Below are 8937 nucleotides of genomic sequence, written 5' to 3' on the forward strand. Positions count from 1 at the left end.
GTAGGGCATGTATGCACAGCTTCCCGCGGATCTGCCATTGCCTACAACTGCATTCCTTAGTTGCAAGGTTCACTGGATATCTCCATTCCATATTTTTACTGTCAGTGTATGTCACCTCAGCCTCGTATGTCGACGGTCGAATGCATTTCATCCTTAGTCCTCTTGCCTTGGCATGCAATGCCTTAATCAGAGATGAGAGCATAATATGGCCAACGTATTGTGTTTCTGCAATTCTTTTACGAAGAGCCATCTTTATCATGATCATCTCCCTGATCTTATCAAATGCTTGCCACAACAAAAGCCCTTTCACTGACTTGAACTTTGCACTAAAACACTCAGCGAGGTTATTGGCCACATAGTCTACTTTGCAGATTTCATTGAATTTGTTTCTTAACCAGACCTTTCCATGATGTTCATCCATGTACTCCTTCACCAAAGGATTGTGAGCATACAACACTCTCAAATGGTGCCCATGCTTCCTCAAGCTGCATGTGTATGATGCCGGCCATAGGTTCTCATCATAAACTTTGCCTCTGAATTTCTTTTTAAAATTCTACGCTAGGTGTCGCATACATTCTCTATGTTCCACTCCAGGGAATACAATTCCTACTGCAGTCTCTAAACCCTTGCAAGCATCTGTGTGTACAACTATATCTGAGGGTGTACCTATAATGTTGCGCAACTACTGCAGAAACCAGACCCAAGTGTCCTCGGACTCTACCTCCAACACACCAAATGCAACTAGGAATAGCCAGTTGTGTCCATCAACTGCAGAAGCTGCTGCTAGCTGGCCTCTCCATCTTCCATTCAAAGCAGTTGCATCGACAGCCAAATAGGGCCTACAACCATTGAGAAAACCCCTGCCAGCAAGCCTTGAAACAAACAAAAGCCCTCCTGAAGCACTCCTTCTCCACCACCTTCCCTTTTAATTTGTACTTAACTGTATGCTTGTCAATCTCTACAACACTCCCACGACTACCGTCTCCACTTCAGCTTTGAAGGTGTAAAGCAACTGAAAACTCTCATTCCATGGACCATTAATCCTATCAAGAGACCATTCCTTAGCATAGAAAATCCTCATGTAAGGTATATTAATCTTGTACTTCTCAAATAGCTTCCCATGGAGTGTCGTTGGACCAATTGTTGGTGCTTCTCTCACCCAATCCAAGATTGTATGTGCCACCCACCTAGTCTTTGCAAGCTTTGATTTGTCCTTCCCCCTCCCCCTCCAGGTGGGCAAGTGTGTCCGTGTGGGTTGCTTTTTATCTGAAACAAAATGAAAAATATTGTCAAATACAATTAAGAAACAACACCCATGATCTGAATATAGAATGGATAAATAATCTAAAAAAAGATTCAGTCGTAATACCTGAATCAATTTTCTCTTTAGCATAGTTCATGCATGCAACCTCCACCTACACCTATCATAAGGGAAACGAACAGTGAATCTTCCTGGCTCGCTCCTATCAACCTCATAGGAGTTTTCAGTGAGAATGCAATATGTAGTCACTACATTACGACAGTCCACCATCGATTCGAATACGGTTCCTGGAGTAAGCTAAGGATCCTCCATGTTCCACTCAATTGTTGGCATGTCCTCACCATCATATTCTTATAAAACTAAGGAGTCAATGTTCTCCTCCCTCTCTTCATTGTCAGTGTCATCAAATCTAGCACGGCTGCTAGGCTCCTCTGGATATTCATCTTCCATTGCATGTTGACTGACTCTATCTACAAGTTCAGGGAATAGAATCTCATCCTCACCATCATGTCGAGGCACTTACTCGTCAGGCTCTGCATCTACTTCTACATCAGGTGCAGAAGGGAGAGGAGAAGTGGCAGAATTAGCGGCAGTCGGCATGTTCTGGCTTTCAGAACTAGAACCACTAGGTTTACTTGGTCTCGACCTACAAGGAGTGTGAGGACGCTCGCTATTAGTAGAGACAGATGATGCCTGAATACCCTTCCCCTTCGGGATATGTTGTTTGCGTGCTTGAAGCACACCGATATGGATTTTACCGAAATGGATGTCAGCATTCAAACTAAATAGCAATCCCACATGTTCATCACAAGTTAATGGGACAAATCTCTGCTCGGTACTGTCAAAATATCTCAGTTAAACAGCATCGGCAGGGCTCCACGGATACTCACAACAGAGTGCCTCGCGGAAATCTATGAACGGAATGCTGGTTTCTACCACTTTCAGATAGAAAAATCCAGAAATCAAACACGGTTTAGTTCCACGCAGCTTGCTAGTTTCCCTTCTAACCGCCAACCGAAAAGCGAGTGCAGGATCAACCCTACTCGATTGAAATAAAGGGCGCAGTTAGGCCGAAAATTTTCAGAAAAATTGCACTGATTCACGCCAACGGTGGTCAAATATAGCCTAATTTACGGATCTCCTAATCAATTTGAGAGGAAAACGATGCTTACCCAGGTGGAATCCATGAATTATCCACCTCTGATTCGACCCAATCATCTCCACGGTCAATAGGCCAGACGGGGTGCTCCCCCTACATAGCTTCCTAATCCTAGATGGGGGAGAGAGGGTAGATGCAGCAGAGGCTGCACGGTGGCGGCGGAGGCGGCATGGCGGCGATGCAGGCGGCACGAGGGCGGCGGAGGCGGCACGAGGTGGCGGTAGAGGCGGCACGACTGCGGTGGAGGAGGCACTACATCGGTGGAGGCGACATGACCGCAGCTCTGGTTGCACGAGAGCGGCGGAGGTGGCACGACAGTGGCGGAGGGGTGGCATGGAAGCGACCTGATCTGATCCAGGTTGTCAGTTTTGCGGCCCCACTCTTTAGCACGTAAGGGTCAAAATGTGGGCTCGGCCCTACGTGGCCCCACTCGTCAGAGTTAACGGTCAAGCCATTGGCCAGACGACAATGTCCGCTATGACCAGTTCTGAGTGTTTTGGGCAAGGGAGTGGGGAAAAGTGAGAAAAAGTTAAGTCTGTGGGGATGAATGAGTAGAACTAAGGAACCACGGGCACAAAAATAGAAATCCCATTAAGTAAATAAAGTGTTAACTAAATCTGTTAATTAAGATAAATAAATTATACTAAGTAGAGTATGACACGTGGATCCCACCCCACTAATTAACTTGATTAAATATTTAACTTTCCCTAATAATAAATGTGCCTATGACGCATCGGACCCACTGGTCATATTTGACCAGTCAAAGCACTGTTGACTGATGATGTCATGCTCACATCACAATGTTGTCATATCTAAATATATGAATTATTTAAACATGTTTAATTCCTAATATTTAATAAAACTTTAAAATTTAATATAAAATAAACCGTAAGTCAGATGAAAATATTTTGAACATGAAAATTGATGAGCAGAACGAGAAAAACCTCGATACGCTATCCATTCGTTTGTCACGCGTCCGTGGCATAGAAAATGCGGAACTTTTCCACCGTTTTTGTCTAACCGGTAGTAGACACAAACCCGGGAAATATCATCTGATATTTTCCCAACCCGTCTATGATGGATATCACTGCGTTAGCTGATGCCTAACCTTGCTTTGACATGTCATGCTTAGTGATTGCATCTATGTTTATATTTATTATTTCTTCCCCCCTCTTCTTACCGGTATACCTCGAGGCTGACACTGTTGATAGGTACATCTACCCTCCCGACGACCAGCCCTTTCCTGCAGAGCAGCAAGGCAAGCAAACCACCTTGATAATCCCTATTTCGCCCATTTGTTTCTCCCTCCTGCTTGCATTAGAATTTTGCTACTGTTGTAGTTAGCTCCTATATCTGATGCATAGCCTGATTTTGATGAACTGCTACTTTCGGTACCACACTTTAAAATTCTTAGTATAGGTCGCTCAGCCATCCCCTCTGATCGCTTAGACCAGTTGCCCCGCTTTATCGTCCAGTCTCGATCTTTTGATCGACAAGCCAAGACCCGACACCGCACTTACACCCCATTTAGTTGTACGACGCTGCAGGGCTCCTATCGGGTACCGAGGGTGACACCTCGTTACGTAACCCCGATGTTAGCATTGTAGTAAAGTTGACCGACAGTGGTTCTCGGAGGGTGATTCCTCGTGCCCTACCTCCGATAACGACTCTGTCGTACAACCCTTCAAGCTGGTCCAGCGAGGGTGCTTCCTCCCCGGCCACCTTGACGGTTACATCGTATGGCATCCATCAAGGGTGATACCTCGGATCCCTCTAATGTTACAACCACACCGTTACTTGACCGTGCTACTCGGAACATTGATGAACAATGATTGGCGGGTGGATTCCCGCGTGAATGTGACGAGGCGTGGCCGGGCATTCTGGTCATTGCCACACATCCTCGAGTTTATTTAAAATGCTAATGGATTTGGGTATTTGATCTGAATTGGTCGGGAGACCTTTTTGCACTAACCTTCACTTGGGAGAAGTTATGGGTACTCGACGTTGTGGTATCAGCCAAATCTGTTCAGACATCAATGATGGAGCGGCACGCGCCCCAGTGGTCCGGATAGGCATCGCGATTGTAATAAGGGGTGCTAGGACTGACCTCGACCGCCCACGCATTGTGCAGGAGTGCAAAGGGTGATGGGCCCATGACCCCTGCACGCTTAGGATTTAGACCGGTGGGCTGGCCTCTCTATTGAGCATAGGTAGGGTTGCGACGTGTTGATGTTCTGAGGCCGGGCATGACCCAGGAAAGTATGATCGGATAGAGTTTATCAAGCGTGTTGGGTACTATGGTGCACCCTTGCAGGGAAGAAATAAACTATTTGTATAGCCGTGTCCATGGTTATAGGACGATTTGAGTTGTGTCCCGATCTTATACAACTACAATGGTTACTTAACTCGAATGTTTGCTCCGAAATCGCTTCCTTGCAAGGAGTCGAGGGAGGATCTCTGGGCGTGACTTTATTTAATATTGCTGCAACAATATGACTATTATTTGTGTTACCCCTGTTCTACTCTCGTATATTGTTGTGAGACCCCTGAAGATGCTAGTCTTCGATAGGACTAGACTTCTTTCTCTATTCTCGCATTGCTGCAGTCATTCCACATAAACCCCTTCCTTTGATACTGATGCATCCTTAGCATAGTTTTGATATAAGTCTTGCGAGTACTTTGGATGAGTACTCACCATTGCTTTCCTCCCCCTTTTCCCAGTGATCCGTTGCTACGACCAGATGATGGAGCCCAGGAGATGGCGTATCCCGCCGACAACGACTGCTACCCCGACAGTGGCTACTACTACGTGGAGGTCGCTGAAGATCAGGAGGAGTTAGGAGGTTCCCAGGCAGGAGGCCTCGCCTCTTTCGATTGTTGTATCTTTGTGCTAGCCTTCTCTAAGCCACCCCATGTTTAATTTGTGTACTCATATATTGTTGCTTCCGCTGACTCATGTGTTTCTCGAGCTTGTGTATTTTAGCCCTTGAGGCCCCTGGCTTATGAAGCTTGTTTGTTTTATTTGTTTCTTGTGTTGTGTTGTGATATCTTCCCGTGAGTCCTTGAGCTTGGTCGTACACATTTGCATGTATGATTAGCATACGATCAGATCGAGGGCGTCACAAGTTGGTATCAGAGCCGACTACCTGTAGGTAGCCCCCTTTCCAACTCCTTGGCCGAAGTTGAGTCTAGTATTTGAAAAACTTACTAACCTTGATGTTGTGAGTTACAGGCCCACGTCTCAATCGGGTGGTATTAGTATCTTTTACTCCTTTCCTATACTCTGGGTTCTACTCTCTCTTCTCTTTCGGGTTAAAGAATTTGCTAACTCTATCATTAGGTTCTCGTAATCACGATGACCCGAAGAGCTGGACTATCTACTATTGTTCTTCTGATAAGATGTTGCACACACTGTCATTTGAAATCCTTGAATTTTCCTTTTCAGATGCGTCCCGCAAGGCAGCACGTGCGCCTGACCCTGGCCACTGAGATGACTGGGTTCCCAGCCATTTTGGTCGAACTCGTGACCAGGCTAGGATATTGCTGGTACCCAGAGTAGACTATGTACGAGGACTTCCGCGAGTTCAACCAATATCAGTACGAAGCTGAGGTTCGCATCTTCGGTCAGATAGGCACCTCCATCCGTGAGCTCCACACCTTCTGCGGTATTGGATTTTCGATTGAGATGGTCGTCCATGATGCGGCCTATATCGCTATCACCCGCCTCCGTGGAGCGTGCCCTCGTCTGGAGGAGACTGCTTTCATATACATCCCACATACTCGTGCTGGGCATGAGACTGGAGTTGATCTCACTGCCTACAGTGTTCGCGTTTGAGGGCGCAAGGACCAATCCTACGTCGCTGTCTGTACCCCCTACATGAGTCGTCGCTACGACCCACTGGTTCTGGTGCAGTACACCGAGGCACTAGATCACGCCTATCGAGCTCTGATTATGGAGTTGTACGCCACGTGTACCCGTCTTTATGAAGCGTTGACACAGCTACAGCCAACAGTCCACCCGAGGGTCCACCCTGCGCACATCCTCCACCCGAGCAGGACAAAGCTACCACCAGGTCTTGAGTGGACTGATGTTGGAGGTAGTACCCCTGCACTTGGACCTCTGCTCCCCGACTGGATGCGGTACCCACACATGAGTCACCACGGGACACATGTTCCTATCCCTAGCTTATATCACCGTCAGCTACATGGATTTAGCCGTTTTCACCAACGTTGATGTAGCTTATCGCTATGTCTTGTTGTATCCCTCCACCGCATGCGTGTGTGCCGCCTAGTGAGTCCAGGTTGTTGTCTAAATGCGTCCAGGTTATCGCCAAATTTCGAATTTGTAATCGATGATCTGTAATCGAACTTATGTATGGGTCTTTATGTCGAACTTAACTATTATGGAGTATCTATCGCATTTCCATTTTCGTCATGCTTGATTGCTTCATGAATGACTACAATACCCCTGCAATATTCTTTACGCTAAACCGCACATGTTAAACTTTAGCAGGATGGTTAGACTAGATGGCCGCCCGCGTGGCCCCACCAACGATGCACCACCCTCACCTCCTGAATGTATGGCGGGATGATCCAACAGTTTGAAGTGAACCACCAATTTATGCAAGGGATCATGGACTAGTTCCCAAGGTCGAACATGAACCAACAGCAAGGCGTGACCCTTCAAGACTTCTGTCGCCTTAACCCTGCGATCTACCGCAGCTCAACTCAGACCCTTGATGCCGATGACTGGCTCCGTGACGTTGCTTATGAGCTGGAGTCTGCCAATGTGCCCCTGCCAAGCTATGTCAACTTTGCAGCCTACTTTCTGAAGGGTCCCGCTATTTAATGGTGGGACAGCCACAGGCGCTCCCAGCCCGCTGGAATTGCCGCCACTTGGACGGAGTTCTAGGCTCTCTTCCGTGCCCGCTACATTCCTTAGGGAAGCATGGACTGGAAGAAGCGTGAGTTCCGCAACCTTGTCCAGGGCAACAAGACCGTTGATGCTTATCAGCGGGAATTTATGGACCTATCTCGCTATGCCGAAAAAGACATTTGCAACTGATGCACACAAACATGAGAAGTTCCGTGATGCCCTCCACCCTGACATTAAGATGGCCCTCTTTGTTCAGGACTATGCCGATTTCGTCACCCTAGTGAATAAGGCCATTCAGGTTGAGCCTGGTCTGCACGAATACAAGGATAGCAGCAAGCGCAACCGTGACATGGGATCATCTTCGGTCTCATCTGCACAGAAGCGGAAGATCTGGCTTCCCAACAACATGTACCATGCACCTCCTCCTGCTCCTAGGCCGTCCTATGCTGCACCTCGCCTGCCTCCACCACCACCTAGGCAGCCGAGGCTTCCAACTCCACTGCCTCGAATTCCTCCTTCCCATCGTGAGGATGGGATGTGCTTCAAGTATGTCCGTCCAGGTCACTGTGCTAGAGACTACAGGCAAAATCCGAATCAGTTGACACTTCCCTCAACTGGCAGTGGCAACAACCAGAACCGCAACAACAATGCCAAGCATGCTTATGTTCATGGTCAGGCCAACAACATTGAGATGGGTCAAGCTCAGGACCAGCCTACTACCATGATGGGTACACTTCTCGTCAGCTCAATACCTGCTTCTGTATTGTTTGATACAGGAGCATCGCATTCCTTTATGTCAGAAAATTGATTAGGAGCGAAGAGATGAACATCCCTATAGTGGTAAACACCCCCGGGGCGAATGTCAAACCTCTGTGGTCTGCCCAATGTTCCGGTTGAAATTGAAGGATTAGAATTCCTTGCCAACCCCATCTTACTAAAGTCTTCCAACATTGACCTTATACTGGGAATGGACTCGCTAAAGGCTCATACGACGTCGATCATTTGTGCCACCAATACTGTCCACCTCTTACACCCGTCAGATGAGTTACTAAGCTACCAGGCTCATCTCGTTCTAGATGCTGAGGCACGGCTATATGCCTTGAATGCATTAAATGCATCACCTCTCGAAGGGATCGAAAACATTCCGATTGTCCAAGAATTTCAAGATGTCTTTCCAGAAGAACTTCCGGGGATTCCCCCTATTCGAGTTATCGAGTTTGTCATCGACTTGGTACCTGGTACCACTCCTATCGCCAAGCGCCCTTATAAAATGCCACCACGTGAACCCCTTGAACTTAAGCAAGAAGTTGACAATTCGCTTCATCTGGGATTCATTCGTCCTAGTTCCTCTGCTTGGGGAGCGCCTTCTCTCTTTGTTAAGAAGAAGGATGGAACGAATCGTTTTGTTCAGGACTACCGCCCTAACAATCAAGCCACTATTCAAAACAAATATCATCTTCCTCGGATAAATGATCTGTACGATCAACTGGCTGGTTCCTCAGTGTTCTCTAAGCTCGGCTTGAGGTTGGGTTACCACCAGATCCGTGTTCGCAAGGAGGATATGCCAAAGACCTCCTTTGTTACTAGCTATGGATCATACGAGTACACCGTCATGTCCTTCGGCTTAACCAATGCCCCGGC

Source organism: Hordeum vulgare, chromosome 5H (genome assembly GCF_904849725.1).
Source record: "Hordeum vulgare subsp. vulgare chromosome 5H, MorexV3_pseudomolecules_assembly, whole genome shotgun sequence".
NCBI lineage: Eukaryota > Viridiplantae > Streptophyta > Magnoliopsida > Poales > Poaceae > Hordeum > Hordeum vulgare.